Here is a 19,110-nt window from a genome sequence, read left to right on the forward strand (position 1 = left end):
CCTGGGACTCTCGGTTGCTGCTCGGGTGCCTCCTCTGCCCCACACGGCTCCAGGTGTCACCCCTCGGGCCAAGGGGACGCTCCCGCTGAGTTGCATTGTGCCAGTTAGCAGGATTTTGCGCTTTCTGCCCCAAAATTGCGTTTGAAGCTCGGTTGCCACACTCAGCACCGAGTGGCTGCATCACCCTGGGTGGAAGGGGACCGATGTGGACAAGACCCCTTGAGATGATTGCTCTGAACCCCCCCCTCTGCTCAGCCATTGTTTTATCAGGGATGGGGTGCAGCCAGGGGGTTGCCAAAGCCCCCCCTCCCCTTGCCAGCAGCGACCCGCCTCCACAAGCTGGGTACCCGGGGGGGGGCAGGAAGGGAGGGCTGTCGGAAGATACCAACGGCACCGAAATTAAAAATGGAAAGGAAAAAAAAAAAAAAAAAAGGAAGTCAAAGTAGAAATTCAGTTACTCTTCAGAGTCAGGGGGAAAGGGTCAGCCTGTTACACAGCCTTTACTCTGCCGCTGCTAAATTCTACCCATTGAACAAGTCTAATGAGTAATTATCATTGTATGTCAGCTGTTATTTCAGTGCTGGCAACATCTGCATTTAGACAACATCTGTTTTTTCTTGGAAGTTGCAAGTGCTATAGTTAAAATATTGGTATTTAATTCTTCTCTTTTTTTTCTTTCTAAAAATCTTCAACCTGTTCTGTGAGTGTCATGCTAGTGGTACACATGAAAATGAAATTCAATGGTCCAAAAATGACCGTAAATTAATGAACTTCTCCTTCCTGTGTTCTTCCCCAGCTCCAGAGTCCTGCCTTGCGCTGCTTTATTGTACTGACTCAAAATAAACTGCATAGAAGTTGCAACATCTTAGCACATTTCACATAAGGATATTCCCAGCCCAGGCTGAAAAGCATGTATTTTAATGGGATTTGCAGGGGGTTAACAATTTAGCTGGGTGTTGGGAGGAGATGCCTGTATCAATAGTGACTGAGGCATCTCAACAAGAGGAAAAGAAGAAGAGGAAACCTCCTGGGAGAGAAATGCTATTGGGCTGTTGAAGCTTTCAAATCTCACAGCATCCTCTATTTTATTTACAGCTCCTCTGTGACTAAATACTATTTTCCAATTACTGTATTGTGTTCTTTTTTTCAGTTGTGCTCCTTATCCTTTCTTTGAAGCAACATGACCACATGGTAAACTGTTTTTGAGGAGCATTTGCTGTTTGAGGTTAGAAGCTGAAACCACAGAGTTCCTTATCTTGTCTTTCTGCGACTGTTTTTACATGAGCTAGCAGGACAAAAGAGAAAAACGCTAACAACCGAAATCTTCTTTTTCCCCTCTCCCCACCCATATTTTTGAGACCACAGCAGGAGAAGACCCCTGTAGCACCCAGCTGCTGGCTCTCTTTGGTTTTGTCGTCCACGGACCAGGTATGAACATGCTTCTGAAGGGTAGGCAGGGAGGGGAGGGAGAGGGCGGAGCTGGAAGGTTGAAAGTAGTCACCAACCTGGTGTGGTTTCCCCAGAAACCTCTCTTTGTGGCTCAGGAAAAAGGTCTAGAAAATGCAAAAAGTTCATTTTGCTAACTTTCTTCCCCAAACTTCCAGCATTCATTATTCCAGAGCTGCTAAGTCTTGCTAGAAAATGCATCTGGACATGAAAGCTGGTGGGAGTCCTGCTCAGTACCTTGGGCACTAGGCAGTGCAGAGGTGCTGGTTGGGGTCTTTTCTCACGGGCTGCAGGTTGGCATCTGCAGTGGGAGGGTAGTGACTGCCACTGCTGCCATCTGAAATAGCTTTAGTAACCCCCAAAAGAACACCTTTGGGTGAGCCCACATGACAAAATCTGCTCTTGTGGTTTGACTTTAGGATACGAGCTTATTAGAGACTTCTATCTGGGATGAACTGGGCCACCTTCCCAGGAAGGGACGGGGCTTCTGGGGGGCTGCGAGTATCTGGTCCCTGCGCTGCACTGTGCTCTCTTGGTACCTTGAGGCTTTTCAAACCAGCCCAAGCTTTCACAAGCCTTGAAGTACATTTTGAAGGCATTTGTTTTTCCCATGCCCCAGTGGTCGTGCTGCATATATCTCAACATGATGTTTTCATACTAGGACAAGCGTGCTGGTGCAAATCATTTTGCAAGGCTATCTCCTTGTAGCCTCCCAGAATTGCAAGAGTTCAACAAAGTCTGGCCAACTTGGGTTTGGTACTTAGTCCTGATCTTTAACAGCCATACTTGTGCTTCTGTGGCTTTTTGACTCTGTGACCTTTAACTGAGAGAGAAAAGATTAAAAAAAAAAAAAGATAAACAGTTTCTTAGACATATCTGATATGTTATATTATCTCCAAATAGTTGTTCCTTGCCATGACAAGGTACCCAGCCATTTCAAGCATTCTTGGGCAGACAGCACAAATGCTGCCTCCTGTGCTCCCTCCCCACGTATTCGTGTCAGGCCCTTAGGAACAGATGGCACAAAATCTGCCCCAGAGCACCTGAAGCACCAAAAGGAGGAGGAGGAGGAGGAAGAGGCAGTGAGCACAGGAGCTGAAGCATGTTGTGACCGAGAGCAAGTCAACAGCGCGCAGCAGACTAGGTACCCTCATCTCCTGAAGCTCACGGCTGGATTTGGGAGGTGACACAATTTTTCTAGTGGTAAATGATCACCTCAGTTGACAGACTGATTTCTGAGTGAAAACATTTGTAGTATTGAAACCCAAGCAGCGTTCATTATTTGTGCCCAGCCGCCAGCGAAGTACATGGAAATCTCGCCTGAGAAACAGAATTAGTTTCATTATGTGGAGACACATCTTGAAAAGACAGCGCTGATAACGACCTGGGTTTAGTGCTGGCTCTCAGAAACTCTGACTTTGTTCTTGGATAAGATGGCCGGGGGGGCTATGTTTAAGCAAACACTTCCTGCGAAGAAGCAGTTTCCAAATTGCTTGTCAAGCTCCTTACGAGCCCAGACGGCTTCACCTCAGTGGGTGTCTTCTCCCCACTGCTGAGCCCTTATCTCAAAGTCTAACCTGAACCCTGCTCCTCTTTCAAGTTTCAGGCCATTGCTCCTCAAAGCAACTCCCTGCCTTGTGTTGGTACCTGTCACTAAAGCTGTTCCCATCCTCTCCCCGCTCATTTCTTCCCAGGAAGAGTCCTCAGTGATCCCAGGAGCTACATGCACAGGTCTGTGTCTGTCTTCTATGTATTTGAGGTAGTGTTTGAACACCTTTGCTAAATACCAAAGTTTCAACACAAACTGCTTCTCACGTTGGCCTCATAGCTTCTAACCATAAACCCTCTTTCCTATGGGACCAGCCATAATTTTGCTTTCCAGTGTTTGTCTCCGCAATGCTGTGGCATTTAACCTAACACTTGCCTTGCTCCTGGTCCCATCCCCAGGGGCTTGGCAGGGGTTTGTGTTCACAGGGTCCTACCCAGGGCGGTGACTGCAGGATGCAACAGCATTGCCTTCCCACCACGTGTGACTGGTAACATTCCCCATTCAGAGGCAACGTTATCCAGGTCTGGAGGGAGGCATCTCCTCCCTCCCACTGGCTATAGGAGGAGTAGGGTGATCCCCCCCTCATAGATACTGTTAAACATCTATGACTAAACCCCCTATATCCCACTCAGGGTTAAACTAAGGTTTGTAAAGCGCCCAGGAGTGAAAGTCATCCTGTGGGTGCAGTGTCACTGCTGCTGAAGGTGTCCTCATCTGCCTACACAGCGGTGGGAGACTGACACACATTTCCATGAACTGGAGCTGTTTGAGGAACCCAGTGACTTCCCTCTTTCCATACTTCTTTTTGCTAATTCATCTGTTGCACGACGAGAGGGATTGACAGGTCTTGCAGCATGTTGTGAATCACGGGTTGAGAGCATCCTTCCCCCAGATGCTGGCCGAGGGAGCGGCACGTTCAGGTACTGCAGGAGGCCGACCAAGCAGCCAGTGCCCACGCTTCTCACCGCTTCTCCCGCTTCACCCTTAGCGAGTCGGGGGCAGAGATGGTGCGATTGCCTTTGCCAGTCCTCAGGGGACATTTACCCATCTGACCCCCTCCACGTCCCCGACGTGTGTTTCTGAGAGCACCCAAAATCCAGCACGGGCCACAGACCCGCGTGTGGAAGTGAGCTCAGCCCTCTGACCTTGCTGGAGGCCGAAAGCATCCCTCCATGTGCCCTCCCTGCCTTGGCCCGTCTCGCTTCCTTTCTCTGCTTTATTTCCTGCGACAAATTTGCTGTGCCTGGTCTGTGGAAAGCAGCTGGAAGGGTTTCATGCCTGTGGTGTTTTTCTCCTTCTTCATGCCCCTCAGCAGGCTTGGATCTATTCAAATCTCCCTTTCTTTTTCTTGTTTTCTTCTTTTCAGTGCAGCTTCCTACAATTTCAGCTTTTTGGCTGATGCAAGGCTTGAAATCTGTCTTTCCTCTTCCCTGGTGCTTCCTCCTGCAGTAACCCTTCACGCGCCACGGGCTTGCTTTCCACAAGCACATGGACATGTGTTATGAAGAACACCATGGACAGCTGCTGTCTTTTCAGCAGGAGGGCTCCCACCACTCCCAAATTACCTCCTTAACCTCCCAGAGGTGGTGGGGGCATCGGCTGCTTCGCCCCGCAGAAGGGAGGAACACTGTGCCATGCCTACAGCATCCATGCAGCTCCTCACCCTCCCGTGGGCTTTTCCAGGAAAAAGTGGTCGTGACCACTGTGTCAGAGCCACCAGGACATGGGGTCTGCCTCCCCACCCCCCAGCCCTCCTCGTGATTTTAGGATTTGTCATGAAGTTACCGGCACCTGCTCTGAGTGACAGTAAATCTCTGAAGCCATCGGTGAAGAAACCAGCCTGATGTCCCGGCTGAACCCCACTGTCGCCCTCCTTTCTCTCTGGCTTTTTCCTAATATTACAGGCAACACTCGACAAAGCCACATATAAGGAATCCCATGGCAAAAAGTTTTCAGGGCACACCGCAAGCTGTGCCGGCTCCATCCTGCAGACAGGTAAGGCGGGTAGACGCCCAGCATCTTGGCACGCAAGAGGACTGCAGGATCAGGCCCTTAGGCACCGTCGCGGAGCGCAGAGCTGATGGAGCAGCTGTGCCTCAGGTTTGGACACCCCCCAGTTTTGATGGCATGCAAACGCATTTCTGGCCATCTCATGGCTTTTAGGGACTCACCGCAGTCTGATCCAGCAGTCAGCTCCTCCATTGGGCAGATGCCTGTGCAGCTGGGAGCCCGTACTGGGACACCAGTATGACTCCCCACCAGCCAGCCACGCCGCCGGCAACCGCCCGCGCACATCCAGCGCTTGCAGCACGCAGGTACTCACCATCTCAGCTGCTGCTGTATCAGCGGTGATGGTTTCACATTATTAGTTAGCAGTTAAAATAGGGCAGGATGAGTTTTCAGAGGGGAGTGGGACCCACACGGGGCTTTTACCAACCTTCCTAATGGCAAGGAGCTGCAACAGAAAAGGACAATTTTGCTTTTCTATTGATTTTAACCATATCAGTGAGCTGGTCTGCTGATTTCCCCCCGCTCTTGCCAGGGTGTACTTCTGTGATGACTATGTGTGTGTTTGTTTCTGGACACTGTACACTGTGTGTATACCATCATATGATCCTGTTTGATGCTGAAACCTTTAAAATTATTATTATTATTATTATTATTATTATTATTATTACTACAAACAAATGCTTATGGCAATGGTGTGACATTGGCACCCGGCAAACCCAGCCTATTCAAAAGTGAATGGTAAAGGAAAGACTCTTACCAAAACAAAAAAAGTTATTCTCTAGAAATGCTCTTTCCTACTTTTGCTTCTCTTTTTCTCTGTGTTGCTTCTTTTTTTTTTTTTCCATATTATTTCATGGCATTTCATTAGTGCTGCATATTATATAAGAATATCTTACTATTTTTTTTTTATTCTGTTTCATTTTAAAACTATTAAAACCATCTGCCACTTAGTAAACACTAACATATTTTCTTTTCTAGATCAAAGTGTCTCCTGTCTGTGTTGTAATGGAAGTTTGACATTATTTTTTTTACAAGACAGGCAGGAGACACTTTGATCAGGAGCCAAACTGTTTCGCTACAACAAACAGGCAACACTCTGAGCTAGAAACGATAAGATGTTATTATACGCCGTGATGATTTCACGACATGTCAGCCGTAATGTTAAAAAAACCCCTACAGAACATATAACATTCAAAATATCACTGTGAAATTCCAGATTTTCAAAAATGAACAATTTATGAATTGAAAGCATTCCTTTTATGTTTTTCTCTACAAAACTGTGACCTTTTTGTAGCGTTTTTTGAATATTTTTGCAATCTTTTTCATTTTGTCAAATCAGTATCTTCTGATTCAAAAGCATTCAAAAATGCTCCTTTGAAAAAATTCTGATGGAGGCAACTTAAAAAGCTTTTCTTGAAAGCCTTTTTTATATAAAAAAGATTATTGTCCCTGTCAGAGAACAAAAGAATCACCTGCTAGTTTTTTTGTCATACCTAAATAAATTAATTGCTCGAGGATTATTTCATCCACATTTATCAAACACGCCGCTCCCCACCGCTCCCACCAGCACCCCGTACACATGGGGATGCAGAATGCCTCCACGGGGACCTCCTGGCTTTCCAATAACACAAATACTGCAGCTACATGCTGGGGGGGGGGGGGGGGGGAATCCACCTTGTCATTTCTGTCTTAATTTGCATGCTGAAGAAGAGAAGGGCTCTTCCATAGTCATCCACCCCAAGCGCCTGGGTACCGACGAGGGGCTGGGCATGAGTGTGCAGCCCCCGACCACAGGAGCTGCAGGTGGAGCAGGTGAAGGCAACCCGCCCCTCTTCCTCCCCCTAAAAGTAGGTCTACTCCTGCTTTGTCAAGAAAAGCTATTCTAGATTTCCAGGTGGACAACCACAGCCAAGAGAGGGTTAGTTGTCTCCAATGGGCACGGCAGATGGAGGGGATGTCTGCAGCACAGAGGAACGGGTAGCAGAAGGGCAGCAGCAGGCACAAGGGGAGCCCATCTCACCAGCGAGGAAAGATGGGAACTCCTCATTCGAAACTTGCATCTTATCTCACCCTAAAAGAAGTGAGGAATTTCAGGGCCCTGAAATTTGGTTCTCTACAATGATTATAAAGGGATCAAAGATGTCTCTGTTGTAGAAACCAGCCAAAAGCTGCACCAAAGAAAAGTTTGATTGGGTATTAGGGAAAAGAACATCACAAAAACTGTAGGATCTTTGTCCAAAACTCAGCTGGACATGGCCCTGAGCGACCTGCTCTAATGCCAAAATTAGCCCTGCTTTGAGTGGGGGGTTAGATCAGATGATCTCCACAGGTCCGTTAAAGGTTCAGTCACTCTACTTCCATGTTGTGACATCCCTACAATTATATGGGATGAACCCCAGCTCAGGAAATAACAAGTCTCAGGTTTGCCTGAACCTGCTCTCACATCCTTACCCACAGCCCTCTGCATCAATGAAGTTTGCTGCGTCGGCGGTGGTGCAGATTGCCAACTCTCATGCCCAGGATGTGCCGTTGGAGGAACAGCACTCAACCCTTCCAAGAGAAAGTCCTTGGCTTCCTGGATAACTTCATTTCAAAACATGCATTTGAACCAGTTTGGGGTTGAAGGACTTGTATCACACCGCCCAAGGTCAGGAGGAGACCCCAGGCAGTGCCGGTCTGCGGGCGTTTCGGCACGGGGAGTTGTTTTAGCAATAGAGCTACATGCTGGTGCAGCATCAACACGCAGAGCACGTCCGAGCGCAGCCCAGGCCACCGCACACCGGGGTTTTGTGTCAGTATGCACAGTACAAACAGACGCCAACTGTGGGTGACTTCACGTTTAGGTCTGCTTTCCTCCCCTGATGCTTCGGGTCGGCGGGTGTCACTGTCCCGAGAATGACTTTCCAGCATCGGCAGAGCAAAGGCTGCTCAAGGAACGATTGAGCCTTAGCTCATCTTCTCCCCTTTTAAATGCAGGCTGTTTAGAAACAAAAGCCGTAGGATTGTATACATTTGTCATTTCAACCCAGCAGTAAGTATTTTAACATGCAATAGATCATTATTGAGAGGAAAGGGTCAGAAATCCAGAGTCTGGGAGGCTAGAGGGGTGCATTGGGTGTTGCAAACCAATTGACAGGAATAAGAGTCAGATATTTCATTCCCTAGGGCTCCACCAAAATTCACAGCTTTCGTGCTTTTCTTCCCGAAAGACGGCATTCAGGGTGCATTGGCACAAGACAAAGTTGTTTTTTTCCTGAAAAGCTGAGAATTTGGTATTTTGTCTCCTATGAAAAGAGGACGTGCTTTCCACAGGTTGTTTATTATTACTGGTTGTCTCTGTTAGCACCTCTTCCCCTTTCTCACCCTCTCCAGGCAAAAATCAAAGCCTTTCCTACCAGCTGTGATGCTTTAGTACCCCATGGGGTTAGCAATTAGCTTGTGCCCCTCCTCCATGCTGGATGACCCAGCCGACCACATGGCCCAGCACACCCAGGGCTTCCCTCCTCACCAAGAGAGGGAAACCACCGGGAGGTGACAACCACAACTCCCAAAGAGCCCGTCTTTTCCCAAATGATAATATCATGGATCTGCAGCCTAAATACAACAGTTGTTTGCCAACAAGTCAGAAATGTCTACAAAAGTCTTGCCTCTGGCCCAGCATGAGGACCACCTGGTGCCCAGGAGCAGATGAACACCATGTGGCACCACGAGCCTGTCCTGTTGCAGAAGGCTCCACCAGCCATGCCCGTTCATTTCAGTGAAGAAGGACTTTGATTTGGGCTAGCAAAGTAGGTAAGGGTGATGCACACCAGGATAAAGCCCCAGCAGAAGTGCCCCTTGGAGAAGTGCAGCATGGCCTTCAATCGCAGCATTTCACAGCTCACTTGGCTGCGCTCGGCAGCTACCGTTGCGTCGGTACTGCCTGTACAGCAGGCAGCAAATACCCCACCCTTCGCCAGCAGGAAGAATTTGAAGATTGCCAAGGTACCATGCTGAAGTGCACTATACATTAATAGTCCAGGTTCCAAATGTGTCGTTTAAACACATTTTTGTAAGATTTTTGTGCCTCTCCCAGCACCAAAGACATCTCCAGACGGACTGATTTATTTTCCTGCTGCCCTTCTTTGAAGTGCCTTGCCCCCCATTAAGTAAACAGTGGAGGAAACCCTTCGTATTTACCCGCTCCAGCGAAGCCCTTTGGTTTAACCTCGTCAGGATGCATCTGCCGGAGCGGCAGCATACTGTATGTTCTATCTCTATTTGCATGGGTCGAGGAAACAGGCTGCCTGCATAACCGTCTTCCAGATGGAGCGGTCCCATACGCATCCAGACCTTTGTTAGCAGTTGCCAGACTTACACGGTACGTGAGAAACGCCTTACGTGTAATTATAGGGCTGTGGTGTTTTGCTTAATTGTTTGGCTGACAGTAGAATACAGCTGTCAAAGGAATTGCCCCCTTGGAAACTTCCTTGTCCACACATTTTAAGACAGGCGAGATGAACTAAATCTCGTAACAAGCTCATGATAGGCAGATACGGTTTTATGGGGACTGGGGGAGAAAAGGGTCAAACTTCTATTTTTTTTTAAAGATTCTCTCTCTTCTCCTTTGCTACACTCCTGGTGTAGTTCTGCAATGATGACAGCACACGTAGGGGATTGGAGATGGGATCGTTACTGCGGCTGGTTATTTTTGCTGGAAATGGCCCTTGCTATTTTTCAGTCTGGTTGATTTAGCCAGCGGTTTCCAGAGAACAAAAAAAAACCTCAGTGCTTTCTCTTGACCCTTCATTGCAAAACGCAACCTGAGCTTTAGGAAACTTGTTGTGGGAGGGTTGCCACTCCTCAACCTGCCCTCGCCGTTGGGGCCGCTGTGAGAAAACGCCGAGAGCTGTAGGGCGGCCGTCCCACCAGGCACTGACGGGCACTAGCCCTGGCTGCCCAGGCATGGTCTGCAGGAGCCCCCTTCTCCAAGGAAGCGATCTACTGCAGAGCAGTTGGTCCTGCACGGCGCCCAGGTTGCAGATGCTGTTAACAAAAGCATTCCAGAGTGTCTTTTGGGGTGAACAGACAAACACCATTGCTTCTGAAGCAAAAGCAAAGTCTAATTTTGAGAGGCTCAGTACAGGTGCAGCATTGTGCAACCCCAGTTCACATGCTGCTTCTCCTGACCTGTTTGCACAGCTAAAAGCAAGCAGCCCTTTGCCTTCTCCATTTTTTGTAAACAAGGTTGCAACCTTTATTCCTGCCTTAAGGAACAGATTGAATTGCTTTTGATGATCCAGAACAATGTCATCATTTATTCCCTTTCCAAAATAAATTAGCATTTCAGCTTGATTATTTTCATATAATATGATTCACTGGACAAAATACTGTGGGTATAAAAATGCTCCCTAATAAAGAAATCAATAAAAGGTATTTAATATTAAAGATCCAACATACGCTTAAATATCATGAAGCTGCCACACACCAAGAAAAAAATTTCAGCCCCACTTTGTGAAACGGGAAGATTGACCTTGTATTTCTGTTTAATCCCAAGCCTGTAATTAATTTCTTGCAGGATCAGGGCACCGTAACACCAAAGGCAGCTTCTGCTTCTGTCAGAGCACATGAACGAGGCACAGCAACTTTGCTCCAACACAATTTCAGAGCTGTCAAAGCTTCCAGAAACCTCCTAAGTCAGGCCCAAATATGTCATTTACTCTTAAGAAATAATTTTAGATTTTTTTTTCTTATTTCTTTTCTGATTTCTGGCTCAATGTATTGCAACTCGTTGGTATTTTCAGCTCTTTTCCTCAGAAACTGAAGGCTAGAAGCTGACTCATTCTTAATAGAAGGTACGAGTCTCATAGGAGCAGCATGATTTCAGGAGCTCAGACTTTAATGGGAACATCAAATCTATCCGGCATTACGATAAGGTCATCAGAAATTAGCAATACTGAAGATGTATCCTGGGTGTGCTTCAAACACAGATCATAGCTGATATATATATATATATATATATATATATACTGACATTGCCAAGTAGTCTCATTAACAAATTTTAGTTAAGTATAGCTAGAAATGGAGTTTTGTAAAAATTTAGACCGTAAGTAAAGGTTGTTTTTCTTTTTCCTCCTTTTAAAAAGAAAAGGGAAATTGATGCCTGTGAGTTTTCATATGCAACATCTCAAAAGGGTGGAAGCGCTTTCATTTAAACCTTCCCTTGGCTGGGTTGGCCTCAGCCTTGCCAGGATGACATCCTCATCAGAGAAAGGGAAAGTAAAAGTTTGCACAGGAATGAAAGTGAGCCATTTAGCGATGTTTTGTCTAATGATTTGCCAACAAAAGCAAGTAAAATCAATGCTAATAAGGGATGCCAATATCCAAAGTCCTCTCCTTTTCCGAGAGCAGAGGATTACTTCTTTTAAGCAATTGAGTGGGCAGGAGAGGGTGGTGAAGGTGAGGACACAAGGTCTGCGGAGAACACCACATTAACCACGCGAGCCTACCTGAAACATCAAGGGAGAGGACTTGCAGTGGAGCTCACAACACCATGTGCCAGACAACACATGCAAAGCAGAAAACCCCATCTCTGAAGCGATGCCTGTGGGCTAACAGTACGGATCGGGGCCAGCGCTGGGCTCCGGGGTTACTGCTGTGCTGGGGAGCAAGGGTGAGCACTGGGGAGACAGGCTGGGAAGGGACAACTGGGGAACAACTGCTCTTGCAAAGCAAGGACAAGAATGGAAATTAATTTAAGCACATGCCTGGAGGACACATCCTCCAACTAAAACATGGGTGTTCAGCTGCAGCCTCCAGTTTGGGAAGTGCCTAAATTGTTGGCTGCTGGAAGGTGAGATGATGCTCGGGGACCAGGACACCTCCAGGCCTTCCCTCCTGCGTCTGCTGCTGGCCACAGCCACTCGGAGGTGTGGGGCTAGCCAGGCTGGGTCAGTCCTCACCAACAGCCCAGGCAAGGACGTTATGGATAGATGGATAATACTCCAAGCTGATCAATTTATATTGAGTAGAAAGCATCACTTTAAGTGTAGCAACATCAGTGTCACAACACTTACCCCACTGTGTCCAGCTCTGGGGTCCCGAGTACGAGACAGACATGGAGCTGTTGGAGAGAGTCCAGAGGAGGGCCACGAAGCTGATCAGAGGGCTGGAGCACCTCTGCTGTGAGGACAGGCTGAGAGAGTTGGGGTTGTTCAGCCTGGAGAAGAGAAGGCTCTGGGGAGACCTCATAGCAGCCTCCCAGTACCTAAAGGGGGCTTATAAGAAAGATGGGGACAGACGTTTTAGTAGGGCCTGTAGCAACAGAACAAGGGATAATGATTTTAAACTAAAAGAATGTCGATTTAGACTAGATATAAGGAAGAAATTTTTTACAACAAGGATGGTGAGGCACTGGCACAGGCTGCCCAGAGAAGCTGTGGCTGCCCCCTCCCTGGAAGTGTTCAAGGCCAGGCTGGATGGGGCTTTGGGCAACCTGGTCTGGTGGAGGGTGTCCCTGCCCATGGCAGGGGGGTTGGAACTAGATGATCTTTGAGGTCCCTTCCAACCCAAACCATTCTGTGATTCTGCTTACACTGCATCAATTAATAGTAATAGCCACTGCTAAAATACAACCATGTTCACACTAGGAGGTCCTGTGATCCCAGCAAGGGGCTTGCTGTCTAACAGAAACCCACCCACTTAAGAACATAACCACATTTTTTGGGCAGTACTTTGGCAACAGCTTTTAAGGGACGAGTCGCCAGCCAGTGTTCCAGTATCGGAGTACAGTATTTTTATGCCAGGCACTTCATTAAGCGATGTGTTTTCTGCTCATGGCCTGGATGCAGCAGCACGTGTTTGGTTGGGTGGGAGCTGGAATGGTGATGAGCTGCCAGGCTGCACTGGAAAGACTCTTTCTTCCCCCTGGGATGAACTGGGGTAAAATTTTTATGACCAAAATCACCAAAAATCACCATATGCAGAATTGCTCTCACCTTCTGCAGTGTTTTTTCTTTATTTTTGTTCGGGTTGGGGTTTTTTTGCATTGCTCATTCTTCTGAATTCAAATGCCCACCTTAAATTTATCTTGAGAAAGGCAAAGGATCTAACCCTCCAGTAAACAACATACTGTAAACATGAAATATTTCTCCTCTCTAAATTACTAATAATTGATACCTGTATTTTCAAATCCTCAAAAGGAAATATTTTTAAAGACACGGGCATTTGCTGCTGAAACAGCTAACTCCTGGTGAAATGGAGGTTGATTTTACCTCCAGACTCACCGTGAGCAGTCAAACTGAGATGAAATAAGAGTGCCGTGGAAAACCAGAGTGTTTTCCCCTGGGCCACGCAGAGGCGCAGTCCCCTCCTTGCCCCAGCACTCGCTGGGGACATTAAGCCTCTCAAGGGGCTGCATTGAAGCACAGAGGGGTTGGGGTGGCCAAGCCAGGCGCTGGCGGCTCCTGGAGGGAAGGGTGGGTGGGCAATGGCCAGCCCAGCACCCCCAATCACCTGGTCTTATGGGCCCTGCACCTCCTGAGAGGTCCGGGCATGTACATCTGCTCTGTTGAAAGCCAGAGGGTCCAGGAGCAAGGTGAAGCACTGCAGGCGCTGAGGATGCTCCAGCAGAAGAATATCCCCAAACCTCCTCTGCTGGCAACCCTTTAAAACAGATAGGGGCCCACACTGGACTTCCCTTCCCCTGTACAATTTCACTTATTAAAAATTTATTAAGAAAATTAATATTGTGTGTGAGAAGGAAAAAAACCCAAAACACAACCCCAAAAAAACCAACCAACTAAAAAAAAACCCCCAAACAAACAAAACCCCAACGAACGGCATTCTCTTCAAGCCTTTTCGAATTTCCCCTGCTCTGCGTGGGGGTCATCATGGCAGCTTGGCCCTGGTATCTGCTCCCAGACCTCACTGGCTACCAAGGCCACCAAAGCAGCCCAGGGCTGGAGTAAAATCACTGCCCGGCTCTGACATTTCCAATACCAATATTGGCATCCCACAAGTCACATGAGAATACGGCTTCTCCCATCATCTCCCGCTAAACTAGATCTACCTGAGCACCCCCAGCCCTGACTTATTTGTGTCCTGTGTTTGCTTGGAGCTGCTTCAGTTTTCTCCACATGCCCTGGCAACACAGCTACTGCCGTTCCTTAGAAAGCCCCGTTGCATTTATGGCACTTAAGTAGTAAACTGGAGTAATTGTCTTCTGAGCAAACAGGCCGTCCTGGCTCAGATCCTCCACACGAACCCATTAGAGGAGCTGCTGTTCATTAAGAGCATGACTGAACTTGATCCACCACCATTGCTCGCTGGATTTAAACTGATGGAGGTGGGGAGATGGGCTAGGGGACTTTTTCCTGCACTGCCTATGAGTACTTACACTTCCATCCTCTTCTCACCTCACCCTGACAGACGTGAAGTGCTTTTATCTTCACCATTGGGGTGACCTTGTGAATGCAGATGGAGAAGGTCCACAGCTGCAGGGCGCTTACCAATCCTACACTCAGGGGGTTACAGAGAGGTGCAGCACCCCAACCCATTGGGGCTACATGCAGCTGCATCGCTCTGATCCCCGTTTGCTTTTCTCCCATCCCAGGTAAGCATTAAACCTGCTTCTCTATCAACCGGAGGCTGCTGCTCCCTGAAGGCAGGAAAGCTTGCAAGCCACATCCACTCCCCAGTGCTCACCTTCACTTCTCAGGTTTGGGGTTTTTGTCAACTGCATCTTTTCTACAAAGCCCACACAAACCTCCTTTCTGACTGCTTTCACTTGTGATTTTACGAGCCTTTATAATCAGTTCTTAGAAATGCTTTAAGCAAGATCACTAAAGCATTTCATAACATCCTTCTGGAGCATTTTTAAACAAGGTTCTAGTACATGTCAGGGACACGCTTGGAGGTCTCATTTACCTCTAGGACCAAGAATTCCAAAGAGTTGTTCCTCACAGAGGCTCAGTGGTCTGGCTTGCCCAGAAGGTGTTTGGGCTTCACCTCGGTCACCTCACAGGGTCACTGCAAGCAAGAGTGGTGGCCCTGGGGGCAGCTGGCACCAGGGGATAGGCACTTACAGCACTGGAAACTGCAAAGGCTGTGAAAATAAAGAAGTCAGACTTCTTTCACTATAAATGGTCCCCATCACTTCATCATGCTTCCATGCCTGTGCAATAACTTATCCCTGGAGCACCTTTGGAGCTTCTTCATCCTACCTCCTGAGGCAGAAGGATGATACACTGCAGCAACCACTTTCGATGTGTTATAAAGCAGATTTTGTGACTCTTGAGTGATGCCAAGTTTCTAGCTTCTCACCTGCTCTGCAAGGAAGAAATAAACTTCTACCAGCCTCTGATGAGGAACAGGTCCTCATTTCAAGGATCTGTAAGCAGGGCCAGCAGAGCAGGAGGGAGGACAAGCTGGTGGCAAGAGACAGAAGTGCTGGAGCAGAGCCCAGCCGGCTGCAACCCCGGCAAGCCCACGGCGTGGAGGGCACTCTGTTCTGGCAGCGGCCGGTTTCACAGAGATCGTGAGTTTAAGCACATATCTAATTGAATTGCAGATGTCTTTTCTGATGGCTATCTGGTAGCAAAGCTTTGATTAAAGCAGTAGTGGAGAGGCAGAACAGGCTGGTTCTCGGTAATAAAACTAATGGAAGAATGACCATTTACTGCAGCCTCCACAGGGAGCATATGCAGGCAGATACTTTAAACAAGATTTTTGGGGGAGATGTGAGAGCTCAGCACAGATACCCAGCTTCCAGCTCCTAGAGATCCTGAATGTATGTTGGACTGGAAAGCAGCTGACAGTAATTTAAATAATCCACAAATAAGCTCATCTCCCTCCCTTCCCATACTCCCTGATGAACAACAGATCTGCTTTCCTTTCTGAAAGCCTTAGGGGTTTGTTCTTCTTGACTTTTTTTTTTTTTTTTTTTTAAAGGCTGACAAATTTTATTCACTGCCCTTTTGCTACTTCCAAGATTCAGGTGGATTTGTCCTGAGCTTGCACTTGCCAGATCTCAACGTCTCACTGTTTTACAGTGCCTTTAGAGCTCCAAAGAGGGAGGACTTTTAACAGACCTCTCAGTCCATCCAAACTAGAAGACTGTAAACTGGACTGTTATGACCTTTTTTTTTTTTTGCCTGTAGCCACTTTCTCATGACGACTTGAACTGCACCCAACGTGTATTACCACATACACATCACTGAAAAACCACCCCCACCCAATGCAGCTGAAGAATCAAAGTTAAGCTTCAAGATGACCTAAGAACCTGGCTTTCTGAGAACTGTTTTCCCTTTCCTCAGCTGGCCGTTATGCCATACCCAAATTCCCATTGTGCTACATTTCAGGGGCCTCTTGGCCATGCCCTACCCGAACTCTTTTGCCTCTTGGCACAGCACAGCTCTCCTGGGGGTACCTCAATGAACAACAACCACCTGGGACTTCATTTCAAGGAAAGTCATCGCAGTTTTTGCTCATTTTCCCTTTTGAACTGCTGCCCTTTTCCAATGTATTTACAATGTAAGGAAGTTAGTTTATTCATGGTTTGGCTTTTAACTTCATTGTTGAGCTTGGCTTTGGTCCTGTTGGAAATTGGACCCCGATTAAGGAGGGCAGTTGCCAGTGTCTGCTGGAAACGCCTTGCCACAGGATTTTCAAGCACACCGTTTGTTGGCCCAACTCAGCACATACTAACTGCAGTCGGAAGAGTCTGCTTACTCATCGCAGGAAAAGGATCGGGCCAGCGGCAGGTGTTTTTTTCAGAGTATCCTCAAACAAGCATTTCAAACACCAAAGCTTGTTCCAGACTTCCCAGGAACTCCCTCCAGCAACCATTCTCCGTTTAGTTTCATGCATCTGAAGTTACACTGACTAGCAATGGTTGGAATTGGGCTCATTTCCAGCTTAGGCAAAGCCTTGGATTTATAACTTGTTTCAGGTTCATCCTGGCAGAAACCTCTCCAGAAAGTTAAAATGCATAACCCCAAAGAGAGAGAGGAAAAAAGCAAGAAATAATGCAGCGTCTGTAAGATGTGAACTGTTACTGAAGCACTCAAGACACTTAACGAGAGGTTTTGCGAATGGCATATATTAAGCTAAACAAGTATGCCTTCAGTCAGCGAGCTTGAGTATTGCTATTTCACCCTACAAAGAATAAATAATAATTAAAATTCTTTGTATTGAGATTAATACATTCACTGTAGCTACAGAAATCAAGGGTGGTAATTCCCAAATAGCCTCGCTGGGTTCTTTCTCCAGCTGAAAGATGGGAAGCTGCCTCCAAGGCATTGATTTATTCCATAAGAATTAGGGAGAGGCATCTCTGAGGCACTACATTTATTCCACTGCTGCTGGGAGGTTTTGTCTGGGTGCCCTCCCGACAGTTTTCAGGCATGTTATTGAAGCCGATTTCTCTGCCCTACGTATTTACAGAGCACTGAGAATTTAGACAATCTCAACTTGCCTTAGAATTATTTGCCAACAATTATTGGTTTAAAAAAAAAAAAAAGGCCACAAGAAGAAAAAAATAGCAACTTGGTCTCTGTGATAATTTGCTTAGATCAGTTTATCATATTGCTGTTAAAAATAAAGCAAGCGTGTGGCTAAATGTCAACAAGAAGTTAAATGACAAACAGCTTGAATATCGCCTGAAGAATTAGTGAATTGGAGATATGCAGAGAATAAAAAGCCTGACATATAAAAGACAGATTACATTTAATTTGATTCTCACTGTGGATGAAAAACCTGAGCATTTCAGAGTTCGTACAAAGAAAAACTTGGGTGGAAAAAGATGACACTATTGATAACGTTTGATTTAAAGTGCTCTGAAAAATTATTTGTTCTAGAACAAAAGCAAAAATCAAAACAATTCATTCCAGAAGTATTACAACACAACCGACTGAAATGTCTACCCTTTGTTTGGATCCCAAGTGCAATTTTAGTCAATTTGAATCTGTTTCATGGAGAGAGGCTGCAGTTTTGACAGACCTATTGCTAAAATCATCTCATCAACAGAACACTGCTCTGCCTAACTTTAGCAGTTAATAAACAGCTCCAAAAACCAGCTCCATAGTTTTAAAACTCTTTGGTACCTAAGACTAAATGATCAGATTTGCCAACACTGAAGCACAGTGTACTAAAATTATCAATGTTTTACCTAACCAAAAACCTTCAGACTTCCAAATACTATATTAAAGAACAGTTTAAAAAAAAAAAAATCATCTTGGATTTAGAATATGCTCAGGCTGTTCTTTAAACAAATAAACCCAGAGGTCAATTTCTGTTTTAAACAAAAAAATAATTCTTGGCAAATTTTGGTCAGTGAAGCAGGTGAAAAAGCCGATCTGCATGTTACAATTGACTTTTTCATATACTCAATGTTATGGCCTGGAAGTGCTAAAGAGACATTCAGAATATAAAGGCAACTGGAGACAATTAAGCCATTTAAAAAGCACCAAAATTAGCATTCCTTTTGTCAGATCCAAATAATTCGAGTGCTGTTCTGCCACAAAGGCTATCATCAATTTCTAATTTTAGCTTAATCCATCAAAAAAAAAAAAAAAGCATCTCACATCTCTCCCTGGCGTTTCCTCATTAAGAACACTCTTAAATTATGTACTGAAATCTCAAGAACACAAACGACAAATTAAAGTTCACACTCCCACAGAGACACACTCACGCACGTACTTGGATATACTAATCCCAATAAAGGTAATGCAACTGCTTGCGCTGTGATACAGCAAAGCACTGCCTCAACTGCTGCATGATGAGCACCCAAAAGCAAGAATTTAGCTCTAAATCACACAAAAAAGATGATCTGTCTTGCCTTTGAACCCTCAGCCTTCTTGTTCCCTCTGCTACACCTGACTACGCTCAATAACATGAAGTTCCACAAGAATGGTACCTCCTCATTTTCCTTACATGGAATAAGCAGTCATATAAGACCATACATAAAAATTTTTGTAATTAACTCTTCCATTTTAAGTCAGATTAATTCCTTGTATTCAAATTTTTGGACACCGCTATCACAGTCAAAGTAGTCCGACTACCCCTCAAAAGGACTGACCATTTTATCCCGTTAATTGTGAACACTGCAAGTATCCAAGGTTCACAGC

This window comes from Balearica regulorum, chromosome 1 (assembly GCF_011004875.1).
Source record: "Balearica regulorum gibbericeps isolate bBalReg1 chromosome 1, bBalReg1.pri, whole genome shotgun sequence".
In the NCBI taxonomy this organism is placed as follows: Eukaryota; Metazoa; Chordata; class Aves; order Gruiformes; family Gruidae; genus Balearica; species Balearica regulorum.